A 13,428-nucleotide genomic window follows, 5' to 3' on the forward strand; every position below is an offset into this window, starting at 1 on the left:
AGCGACTTCACTTTCACTTTTCACTTTCATGCATTGGAGAAAGAAATGCAACCCACTCCAGTGTTCTTGCCTGGAGAATCCTAGGGACGGGGGAGCCTGGTGGGCTGCTGTCTATGGGGTCGCACAGAGTCGGACACAACTGAAGCAACTTAGCAGCAGCAGGCCGCATATTCAGTTTATATGAATATGTTGGAAGCAATTCCTTCCAACTTCATGTCACCTGTCAGTTTAACGCGCCTAAGGCCATTTCAGCCAGTATAAGTGTTGACCGTGGAATGCCTCCAGACTCTTCCTTTGCGCTCCACCACAGTTCATTTACCAGCAGGATTTGAGTTTGGAGTTTTCCAGGTAAATGTATTTAGCTGTCTCTGGTTCCCACGTTTTCTTCTTAAGAGTAAGGATATTATGACAGACTGGGCGAACAGCCTGAGTGCGTTTACGAATCTGGTATCCTCTCCAAGGACACACTCACCGAGGTCCCCGCAGGTGGTGGGTACTGATAAACACAGATGATTCCAGAAGCAGTCATGGTGTGGAGGGCAGGTGTGTCCAAACAGAACAGAAATGTGCTGGGGGTGATGGGCACGCCAAGCACCACAGGAGAGAACTGGGCTGGAAATGGTTTCTTTGGGGCCGAAAGGAGCACAAAGTAAACCAAGGAAGATGCAGCCTTTGGCCAGGAAGGGAGACAGTGTTCAGCCTGGCATTCTTCCTTTTCTTTGAGATGCTGCATGACTTATCAAGGCCTCTTTCTACCACTTGGTGATACGACTGGCTGGCCGGTTTCTGGGGAGTCCAGTATTTTGAAATCTTACCATCCAGGGCCGTAAATGCTCTGCTGAGATTATTTCTTATTCAGGACTCATCTATGGGGCAGGAAAGTCTCGTATTTAAAATGTTTTTTAAACCATCATCTAATATTAACACAGCAGCTCTAAATATTCAGTGTTATTTGGTCTTAATTCTGTTATAGATGGGAAAATCACCTAATAACATTCCACTCAAAATTTTCAGGCACTTTATTAATTGTGATATTTACACAATTAATATTTACAAGACATTAAAAATGGTTTTGGGCAATTGTGACTCACAAGAACTCAATAAAGCATTAATTTTTCTCATTTGCCCTACCTTTTCCAAAAGAAACAGATCTCAGTGTTAACAGATATGTGTTTGCCTGTGTTCGTAGCAGCTTTATTCACACTTGCCAAAAACTAGAAGCACTACAGGTGTCCATCAACAGATGAACAGATTTTTTTAAATGTGGCTCACATACACAATAAAATATTACTCAGCCTGAAAAAAAAAAAGGAAATTATGACACAGGCTACCATATGGGTGAAACCTGACATTATGCTCAGTGAAATAAATCAAACACAAAAGGACAAAGGCTGTAAGATTCCACTTCCTTGGGGTCCCCAGATTAGTCACATTCACGGAGATAGAAGGATGGCTTCCATGGTCTCGGGCCGGGGGACGGGGCATAACTAATGGGCAGAGGGTCTCAGCTTGGGAGGATGAAAAGCTTCTGGAGCTGGTGCTGGGGATGGTCTCACAGTGATGTGAGTGTGCTTCAAAGTGCACACACAAAATAGCTAATACGGTGAATTTTATGTCATGTATATTTTACTGTAATTTTTTAAGATGTCTTTTCTCAACACAAGAGACAATGGATTGTCTTCACACAAGACACTGCTGGTGACCATAAGCACTAAGAAGAGTTCTGGGCTCAGACATACCTCAAACACTACGAACGTCTCCAAACCAGTTTATTAGTGCTATAATGCCCCCAAATAACTCCCTAAGCCCGTAGATTAACTGTAAACATGACGCAAACACAAGTCTGAGCCTGGAGCCTTCCTGCCCCACAGAGAACACTCCTTTTCAAGTGCGGTCAGGTCATCCAGAGAAGAAGCCCATGTTCAGACACTGGAGGGACTTTTCCTCACCTCAGAAGTGCTCACCGTGGTCTCTGCCGCCTGTGTCAGGAGAACATTGCAAACAGAGGTACTCTCGGGATAGAGATGAAAGGCAGAGGAAATGCCCATGGCCAGGTTGTGAGAGCTCACGCACATCCCGGGCCCCCAGAGGTGGAGCACTGCAGCACTGCATCCCTGCAGTGACGGCCTGGGCTTCACTTCTGCCCTAGACAGACACAGAAGCGCCTGTGACACTCACACAAGTCCAGAAACATGTAGGGGAAGAGTTTGCTCCTGACAGTCAGCACAGCTTTTACTCACAAAAAGCATTTTGATGGGCTTTTTGTTCTCAAGCATCATGACTACCTTTGCATTTCTGAAAACGTACACAAAGCTCCCAGAACAGCAAAGAGAGCCATCATCTTTACAAGAAGCAGAAAATGGACACCTCTGTGGTTGTCGTCCTTTTTTGAAAAGTGATTTGTCTCTGTCTTGTCAGGACAGGAAAGTCCTTCTGTTTATTGCCTGAGGTGGTGAGGCAGAGCTGAGCTGCTGCGTGTTTGCTGCCTCAGCGCCATTCTGAGCGGCCAGGAGGCTGGGGGCGTGGGAGGTGGTGGCGTAGGGGGACCCTAGCCCTTCATGCACTCAGACCCTGGACAGCAGGGGCAGAGCCCCCGTGATCTTTCTGTCCTGACCCACCCAAGCCTCCCGTGTGCCCTGAGATGAGACCCTAAGGAACTGAACAAAATTCCAGTCTTTTGTTTGAATTGACCAGCCCTGCCTTACCCCCAGACCCTAATGAAGGGCACCCAGGTCCTGCCTCTCCTCCCCACGCTTCTTTCTGCACCTGCGTCAACCCATCCTCCCAGTTTGTCCTCCAGGACCCTCAAGTCCTCAGCTTCTCTGTCCCAACTCCCGGGTCACTGTCCAGACTGCGTGCACTGCTCCACCAGAGCTCAGAGCAGAGGGTGGACACGTGGTCCGGTTGGAAGGAGAAGAGACCTGAACGGGTAGATGTTCAGCACTTGGACTTTCATGCGCAGGAAAGCCCAGAGGCCGGTGAGGAAAAGCAGCTGACCCCAGGGATGAAGAAGGAACAGTTCTAGACTCGTCCAGGCTGGCCCCACACAGCTCTCCTTGCAGGAGAGAGGACTGCTCACCTCCTCACAGCCAGGGACAGCGCCGGAGGGAGCAGGCGAGCGGTGCCCCCAGGATAGAGGCAGCAGTGGGCTGGCCAGGCCTCGGAGCCCTTCAGTCAGAGAGGATGGCACTGGGGAGGGAATGGCGCTCACTTGCAGATTCTAAGACAAACAGTTCCTTGGTTCTTTCGCATTTGACCATCCCTGAAGCAGAGAGCTGTGTCCTACCACTGACGACATCTCAGCATCATGACCGAGCCTTTATTCTAGTGGAACAAAGCAGAGGGATCCCTGCCTCTCAAAACTTCACTTTACATGGCTTTGCTTTTACTAAAGACCTGCCTTCGTGACCATTTACCATCGGCTGTGCATTGGAGTCAACGGAGCTCAGCGTGTGTGCTGGGAAGGTGACTGTTTGGTGGCCATCACGTTGGACTGCGAGTTTCCAGGACGCAGTGACCGGCTCAGCCCGCGGCCTCGCCCCTAGCCTGGTGGATGCCTTGCCGGGCTCCTGGCAGATGGGTGGCGGATCCTTCACAGGGAGCAGACAGTCCTCGCCGCTTCCAGCAGAGCTCAGATTCCCTGCGACGGCGTTGCCTGCACTAGGCACTTGCTGAGTTAATGGCGTTCAAGCTGGATGGAGAGCGTCTACCCCCAACAGGCCTGTGCTCATTGAGAGAAAGGAAAGGATTAAACATGCCTCATTCTTCTCGAGGGACAAGTGCTGGCAAGAGTGCACACGGCCTGTGTGTTCTCTTCTTTGGCCAAAGGCCAGCCCGGCCTCTGGAAAGAGAGTGCTGCTTCCTGAAACCTGCACACATGATCTTTCCTGTCACCCTTGTGGCAACACTCTCTGCCTCGGGGACGTTACACGGGAATCACTTGAAAGCAGTGTCAGTTTTTTTTTCTTCCCCAGAGGGTCGGCGATGTGAAGACAATGACACATCTGCATACTCCCAGCAGCTGCAAGCCACTTACAAACACGTTCCCATGCATCAAGTGAAATGAATCTGGAACACGCAGAAAAGTAAGTCTGTCCCCGTGTGTGGGGACACGGGGCTCCTGGTCTGGGTGCCTCGGTGTGCATGCACAGGGCAGGGGCTCAGGCCAGGTGCCCAGCATCCCTTCTGCCTCTGCCCTGCTGGCCCCCAGGGGGCCGTGGAGGAACAGAAAGGAGAAAGAGGATGTAATAGGGTGTCCTGTGTCTGCCTGTTCACTCAGAACTGACCTGTGACATTTAGTCCCCAATTGCTTCTTTCAGCAATTTTCTGAGGACTTTACTAACTATAGATGCACCTCTGGCCACTCTAGAGAACTTTCCCCAAGAACAGGAATCATGACGTGCAGACCAGTGTTTCTCAGACTGTCTGCAGTGAAAGATTGTTTTTCCCCCTCATCTCTTGGGGACCGATACTCTTGTAAGTTACAATATAAATGTCACAGCATTGATGATAAGTTGCTGGAAAAGTTTCCAAGTACCAGTAATAAGAGCCACTTGGGGGCGGCAGCTGTGTACTGTATTAGACTATTTCATACCCGGGCCACCTGGATTCATCTTCAAAACCATCCCACGGGGATTTCCCTGGTGACACAGAGAATCCGCCTCCCAGTGCAGGGGACACGGGTTCAATCCCTCGTCTGGGAAGGCTCCACATGCCATGGGACAACAAGCCTGTGCACCACAACTACTGAGCCCATGCTGCAACTAAGATGCAAGGCAGCCAAATAAATAAATTAATTAAGGGAAAAAATCTGACCTCTTAAAGAAAACTACAGACTACGTAGATGCTCTCTATTTCGTGCTATTTTGGGCAAGCGAACCTTAATGAATGGGGAGACAATAAGGGTCAGGTCTATGATTTGAGCTTAGACATCCTCTCAGTTATCTGAAAAACATACTTAGCTCTTGTCTGATCATCGCTGCTGAGGGCAGGGACTCTGTAAGCAGGAGTTATCGGGGGGAGGGGGGCTTGCCCACCCACCTCTGCTCATTCCCATCCCAGGTGTAGGTGTGGGGTGTGGAGGGGGAGCCGTCCACCCCGAGGAGTCAGGGGAGGAAAACAAGAATGACACGTTAGGCAAAAGTAAAATTAAAATGAGAAGGTGATGAAGAAGAAAATGTAACCGGTAGAAGTCAAGAAGGAAACAAGTAGAAAGCAGTTGAAACAGGTGATCAGTGAAAAAAGTCCAGTTAATCAAGAGCCAGGCTGCGGTGGAGCCGAGCCTCAGACACGGCTGTCCCCATTACGCACCCCAGGGCAGAGGCTGCATCAGGAGCCATCTCAGGGGGCCCAGGGCGGCCAGTGCTCTTCTGGCCCTTCTCGCTCTGTGCCCTGGACGCTCGGTCTCAGAGGACCCCAGGCTCCCAGCGGATGAAGAAGCCCCCCACCTCCTGCCCTTACACAAGATGGCTCAGATGTCCTTCTGACAAATGTCCAAGATCAGCTGGGGCACCTAGTAGGTTTTATTTAATGCACTGACACACCGAGCTGGTATCCAGCCTTGATGGGATCTGAACTCATTCCTCCCTTGTGGAAGGCTGGCCTCCTCACCTCTCCACAGGTGCAGTCCTGGCACCTTTCACTGCGTCCTTCCTGCCCCCCAACCTGACCCTGCAGGGCTTCCAGCAGCGGGAACCACCCCCTTCTAGAGGACTCCAGGCACCTGTGATGGATTGAAGCAAAAGCCATTCTCTTTCCTTGGTGGCTCAGACAGTAAAGAATCTGCCTACAATGCAGAAGACACAGGAGACCAGGTTCAATTCCTGGGTTAGGAAGATCCCCTGGAGGATGGCATGGCAACCCACTCCAGTAGTCTTTTTTTTTTTTTTAATTGAAGAATAATTGCTTTATAGAATTTTGTTGTTTTCTGTCAAACCTCAACATGAATCAGCCATAAGTATACATATATCCGCTCCTTTTTGAACCTCCCTCCCCATCTCCCTTCCCATCCCACCTCTCTAGGTTGATACAGAGTCCCTGTTTGAGTTTCCTGAGTAATACCAGCAAATTCCTGTCGGCTATCTGTTTCACGGTTCCAAGTAGAAAAAGGAGTACGTCAAGGCTGTATATTGTCACCCTGCCTATATAACTTCTATGCAGAGTACACCATGAGAAACGCTGGGCTGGAAGAAGCACAAGCTAGAACCAAGATTGCCAGGAGAAATATCAATAACCTCAGATATGCCGATGACACCACCCTTATGGCAGAAAGTGAAGAAGAACTAAAGAGCCTCTTGATTAAGGTGAAAAAGGCAAGTGAAAAAGTTAGCTTAAAGCTCAACATTCAGAAAACTAAGATCATGGCATCTGGCCCCATCACTTCATGGCAAATAGATGGGGAAACAGTGGCTGACTTTATTTTTCTGGGCTCCAAAATCACTGCAGATGGTGATTGCAGCCATGAAATTAAAAGACGCTTACTCCTTGGAAGGAAAGTTATGACTAACCTAGACGGCATATTAAAAAGCAGAGACATTACTTTGCCAACAAAGGTCTGTCTAGTCAAGGCTATGGTTTTTCCTGTGGTCATGTATGGATGTGAGAGTTGGACTATAAAGAAAGCTGAGCACTGAAGAACTGATGCTTTTGAACTGTGGTGTTGGAGAAGACTCTTGAGAGTCCTTTGGACTGCAAGGAGATCCAACCAGTCCATTCTAAAGGACATCAGCCCTGGGTGTGCTTTGGAAGGAATGATGCTGAAGCTGAAACTCCAGTACTTTGGCCACCTCATGGGAAGAGTTGACTCATTGGAAAAGACTCTGATGCTGGGAGGGATTGGGGGCAGGAGGAGAAGAGAGGATGAGATGGCTGGATGGCATCACTGACTCAATGGACGTGAGTCTGGGTGAACTCCGGGAGTTGGTGATAGACAGGGAGGCCTATGGTTCGTGAGTTGGTGATAGACAGGGAGGCCTATGGTTCGTGGGGTCGAGAAGGAAATGGCAACCCACTCCAGTGTTCTTGCCTGGAGAATCCCAGGGATGGGGGAGCCTGGTGGGCTGCCATCTATGGGGTCGCAGAGTCGGACACGACTGAAGCGACTTAGCAGCAGCAGCAGCAGCAATAATGAGCGATGTTGAGCATCTTTTCATGTGTTTGTTAGCCATCTGTATGTCTTCTTTGGAGAGATGTCTGTTTAGGTCTTTTTCCCACTTTTTAATTAGGTTGTTTGTTTTTCTGGTATTGAGTTGTATGAACTGCTTGTATATTTTGGAAATTAATCCTTTGTCAGTTGTTTCATTTGCTATTAGTTTCTCCCATTCCGAGGGTTGTCTTTTCACCTTGCTTATAGTTTCCTTTGCTGTGCGAAAGCTTTTAAGTTTAATCAGGTCTCACTCTACTTTTGTTTTTATTTCTATTACTCTAGGAGGTAGGTCATAGAGGATCTTGCTTTGATTTATGTCATCAAGTGTTCTGCCTATGTTTTCCTCTAAGAGTTTTATAGTTTCTGGTCTTACATTTAGGCCTTTAATCCTTTTTGAGTTTATCTTTGTGTATGGTGTTAGAGGTATTCTCATTTCATTCTTTTACATGTAGCTGTCCAGTTTTCCCAGCACCATTTACTGAAGAGGCTGTCTTTGCCCCTTTGTATGTTCTCTCCTCCTTTGTCAAAAATAGGGTACCCATAGGTGCATGGGTGCATCTCTGGACTCTCTATCTTGTTCCACTGGTGTATATTTCTGTTTTTGTGCCGGTACCATACTGTCTTGGTGACTGTAGCGTTGTAGTATAATCTGAAGTCAGGAAGCTTGATTCCTCCAGCTCCACTCTTCTTTCTCAAGACTGCTTTGGCTATTCAGGGTCTTTTGTGCTTTCATATGAATTGTGAAATTTTTTGTTGTAGTTCTGTGAAAAATGCCATTGGTAATTTGATAGGGATCACATTGAATCTGTAGATTGCATTTGGAAATATAGTCATTTTACTCCTTGGAAGGAAAGTTATGACTAACCTAGATAGCATATTCAAAAGCAGAGACATTACTTTGCCAACAAAGGTCCGTCTAGTCAAGGCTATGGTTTTTCCAGTGGTCATGTATGGATGTGAGAGTTGGACTGTGGAGAAGGCTGAGCACCGAAGAATTGATGCTTTTGAACTGTGGTGTTGGAGAAGACTCTTGAGAGTCCCTTGGACTGCAAGGAGATCCAACCAGTCCATTCTGAAGGAGATCAGCCCTGGGATTTCTTTGGAAGGAATGATGCTGAAGCTGAATGCTATGCTACGCTAAGTCACTTCAGTCGTGTCCAACTCTGTGCGACCCCGTAGATGGCAGCCCACCAGGCTCCCCCATCCCTGGGATTCTCCAGGCAAGAACACTGGAGTGGGTTGCCATTTCCTTCTCCAATGCATGAAAGTTAAAGTGAAGTCACTCAGTCGTGTCCGACTCTTCGAGACCCCATGGATTTCAGCCTAGCAGGCTCCTCCGTCCATGGGATTTTCCAAGCAAGTACTGGAGTGGGGTGCCATTGCCTTCTCTGGCTGAAGCTGAAACTCCAATACTTTGGCCACCTCATGCGAAGAGTTGACTCATTGGAAAAGACTCTGATGCTGGGAGGGATTGAGGGCAGGAGGAGAAGGGGATGACAGAGGATAAGATGGCTGGATGGCATCATTGACTCGATGGACATGAGTCTGGGTGAACTCTGGGAGTTGGTGATGGACAGGGAGGCCTGGAGTGCTGGGATTCAAGGGGTTGCAAAGAGTTGGACACGACTGAGCGACTGAACTGAACTAAACTCATAATATTGATTCTTCCTACCCAGAAACATGGAATATCTCTCCATCTGTTTATGTCACCTTTGATTTCTGTCATCAGTGTCTTATAATTTTCTGTGTACAGTTCTTTTGTCTCCTTAGGTAAGTTTATTCCTAGATATTTAATTCTTTTTGTTGCAATGGTAAATGGGATTGATTCCTTAATTTCTCTTTCTGATTTTTCATTGTTAGTATATAGAAATGCAAGTGATTTTTGTGTATTGACTTTGTATCCTGCAACTTTGCAAAATTCACTGGTTAGCTCTAGTAATTTTCTAATACTATCTTTGGGGATTTCTATGTACAATATCATGTCATCTGCAAACAGTGAAAGCTTTACTTCTTTTCTGATCTGAATTCCTTTTATTTCTTTTTCTTCTCTGATTGCTGTAGCTAGGACTTCCAGAACTATGTTGAATAATAGTGGTAAGAGTAGACACCCTTGTCTTGCTCCTAATCTTAGAGAGAATGCTTTTAGTTTCTCATAATTGAGAATAATGTTTGCTATAGGTTTATCATATATGGCCTTTACTATGTTGAGGTAGGTTCCTTCTATGCCCATTTTTAGAAGAGTTTTAATCATAGATGGGTGCTGAATTTTGTCAAAGGCTTTTTCTGCATCTAATAAGATTATCATATGGCTTTTATCTTTCAATTTGTTAATATGGTATATCACATTGACTGATTTGCATATATTGAAGAATCCTTGCATTCGTGGAATAAAACCAACTTGATCATGGTATATGAGCTTTTTGATGTGTTGCTGAATTCTGTTTGCTAAAATTTTGTTGAGGATTTTTGCATCTATGTTCCTCAGTGATACTGGCCTGTAGTTTTCCTTTTTTGTGTTGTCTTTGTCTGGTTTTGATATCAGGGTGATGGTGGCCTCATAGAATGAGTTTGGAAGTGTTTCTTCCTCTGTAATTTTTTGACAGAGTTTTAGGATAGGCATTAGCTCTTCTCTAAATGTTTGATAGAATTCTCCTGTGAAGCCATCTGGTCCTGGGCTTTTGTTTTTTGGGAGATTTTTGATCATAGCTTCTATTTCAGTGCTTGTAATTGGGCTGTTCATAATTTCTATTTCTTCCTGGTTCCATCTTGGAAGATTGAACTTTTCTAAGAATCTGTCTATTTCTTCCAGGTTATCCATTTTATTGCCATTTAGTTGTTCATAATAGTCTCTTATAGTCCTTTGTATTTCTGCATTGTCTGTTGTAACCTCTCCTTTTTCATTTCTAGTTTTGTTGATTAGAAAAAAAATTAGTAGAAGGAAAGAAATAATAAAGATCCGAGCAGAAATAAATGAAAGAGAAATGAAAGAAACAATAATAAAGATCAATAAAAGCTGGTTCTTTGAGAAGATAAACAAAATTGACAAGCCTTTAGCCAGACTCATCAAGATAAAAATAGAGAAGAATCAAATCACTCAATATTCTTGCCTGGAGAACCCCATAAACAGAGGAGCCTGGCAGGCTACAGTCCTTTGGGTTTCAAAGAGTTGGACACAACTGAAGTGACTTAGTACACATGTACTGTCTTTGTTGTTCAGTTACTAAGTCATGTCCAACTCTTTGCTACCCCATGTACTGTAGCACACCAAGCTTGCCTGTCCTTCATTATCTCCCAGAGTTTGCTCAAACTCATGTCCATTGAGTCCATGATGCCATCCAACCATCTCATCCTCTGTCATCCCCCTCTCCTCCTGCCCTCAATCTTTCCCAGCATCAGGGTCTTTTCCAATGAGTCAGCTCTTCCCATCACGTGGCCAAAGTATTGGAGTGTTTCAGCTTCAGCATCAGTTCTTCTAATGAATATTCAGGACTGATTTCCTTTAGGATAGACTGGTGTGATCTTCATGCAGTCCAAGTAACTCTCAAGAGTCTTCTCCAACACCACAGTTCAAAAGCATCAACTCTTCAGTGCTCAGCTTTCTGTATAGTCCAACTCTCATATCCATACACGACTACTGGAAAAACCATAGCTTTGACTAGACAGACCTTTGTTGGCAAAGTAATGTCTCTGCTTTTTAATATGCTGTCTAGGTTTGTCATAACTTTCCTTCCAAGGAGCAGGCAAGCATCTTTTCATTTCACAGCACTGTCTTAGTTTCCCCAGTTCTCAAATAGACAAAATAACATAACATCTCCCCAGGCAATGACAGAGGATAAAGCTTCTGCAGACAGTGAGAGATGGAAGTGCGTGAGGACCCCAGAAACACCAGCCCAGCATCACAACCCACGGCCTGACCCTTCCCTGGTGTTACAGGACTTTCCTCATTCATAAACGACAAAGTTCTCCTCATCAGCCTCACAAGTCTTGAGGTGTTACACAAAAAGTACTATGAATAGATTCATAGTCCAAAGTGTTAGCTGCTGAGTTGTTTACCAGCAGTGGTAAAGGTCGCTTCCCTGCAACTCGGCTTCTTTCTCCAGAACACGAGGAAGTGCCCCTGCCCTCACACCTGTGTTGTGAGGCTCAGGTCTGATCAAGCAGCTTGAAAACTAAAAGTTAAAAACCACCGAGCAGCTGTGGGCAGTTGCATTGTTATTGTCGGAGGGAAGATCATTTTCAACCCAAACGGTCTTTATTTCTGAAAAGCATGAAACGCCAGGAAGAGGCCTGTGCTCTGGGGTGATAACCCAGCAAGCAGGGCCTCCCACATGCTTGTTTTATCAGCTGTGTTCTACTTGCTTTAGAAATCACACTCTTCAATTTGAGGAGATGGAATTCGGCTGCCGGGATCACCTCCCTGTTAACCTCTCTGTTCACGTTTCTTTTAGGGTCATACAGTAAGTGTGAGGGCTTTTTCCACTTTTTTATTGTGGTAAAATACACATAACATAAAATGTACCATTGTAAACATTTCTAAGTATGCAGTTAAATGGTTTTAATACATTCAAAATGTTGTGCAATTACCACCACCATCTGTCCCCAGAATTCTGTCCATCTTGCAAAACTGAAGCTCTGCCCCCCATTTAAGCACCAGCTCCCCACCTCCCTCCCTGCCCTCACCCATCCTACCTTCTGTCTCCTTGAATCTGACTAATCTAGGGGCCTCCTTTACGAGGAATCACTCAGTATTTGTCTTTTTGTGACCGGCTTATTTCACTTAGGGTAATGTTCTCAAAATTCATCCACGTGCAGCCTGCATCAGAATTTCCTCCCTTTTGAATTCTGAGTTATGCTCCACTATATGCATGGACCACATTTTGAATTATGAATTATGTTCCACTGTATGCATGGACTGCATTTTGCTAATCCATTCATCTGTCTATGGACACTGGCTTCCCTCTGCCTTAAAGCCACTGTGACTATCACTGCTGTGAACACCACTGGACAAACATCTCTTTGAGACCTTGCTTTCAATTTTTTTGGTAATTCCCAAAAGTGGGATTGCTGAATTGTATGGTAAGTCTATTTTTTTTTTAATTTTTTTAAGAACTTCCATACTGTTTTCCATGGCTTCCCCGGTTCTTTCAGTGGTAAAGAATCCACCTGCCAATGCAGGAGACACGGCTTCAATCCCTGCTTCGGGAAGATCCCCTGGAGGAGGACGTGGCCAACCGCTCCAGTATTCTTACCTGGAGAATCCCATGGACAGAGGAGCCTGGAGGGCTACAGTCCATGAGGTCACAGAGTCAGACATGACTTAGCGACAAAACAACACAGCAAGTCAGAATAGGCTGCAAATTGCTCCAGTGGGCAGGATAGGGCCCAGAGCTCAGCACTAGAAATTCTTTGAGTGGAGAAAGTGGGGATCATCACACCTCTTCCAGCACTCATCCACGGCCTTGAATGAGCAGATGTTTTATAAAAATAGTAATTAAATTAATTTTCAAAAGTACAGTAGAAGATATGTATACCTCACGAGTAACTAAAATACCACGCATCACCTATTAGTATAAGTATGTAATGAATTTTAAACTAAAAGGAAAAAACCAAGTAACAACTTTTTATGAACCTTAAATCTGGCTATTTAAAGAAAAGTGAAAATGAAGTAAGTCGCTCAGTCGTGTCCGACTCTTTGGGACCCCATGGACTGACTGTAGCCTATCAGGCTCCTCCATCATGGGATTTTCCAGGCAAGAGTGCTGGAGTGGATTGCCATTTCCTTCTCCAGGTGATCTTCCCGACCCAGGAATTGAACCCGGGTCTCCCGCATTGCGGACAGACCCTTTATCGTCTGAGCCACACCATTAAATTCTACTGAACACGATTATGGCAGGGTCACTGTGTTTACTCTGGGCCATCGTGTCCAGGAAGGGCATCTATATTGAACGAATATTTGAATATTTGTTGAACTTCTCTTTGTATACAAAGCGCAGATGCACCCAGGTTCAACACAGGCCCTGAAGGTTAGTTCCGTCTTTGACCGCCAGAGGGCAGCAGAGGCGAGCGCATCTTCGCGGTCTCCGGGAAGGACCAGAGAGGGCGATGCCTTCGCGGGACCACGAGCTGGGGTCTCCGGGCTGTCTTCACTGCACGCTTTTTTCAGATACACATATTAATAGCATGTGGAAATGGGGTCTATCGTTTGAGGATTCAGCTCTCAGCAGGTTAGCATATGCGTATGTATATGTATATATATGTATTTTCCCCTGAAATTATCCTAAGCA

The sequence above is a fragment of the Bos taurus genome, chromosome 12, assembly GCF_002263795.3.
Source record: "Bos taurus isolate L1 Dominette 01449 registration number 42190680 breed Hereford chromosome 12, ARS-UCD2.0, whole genome shotgun sequence".
NCBI classification, from domain to species: domain Eukaryota; kingdom Metazoa; phylum Chordata; class Mammalia; order Artiodactyla; family Bovidae; genus Bos; species Bos taurus.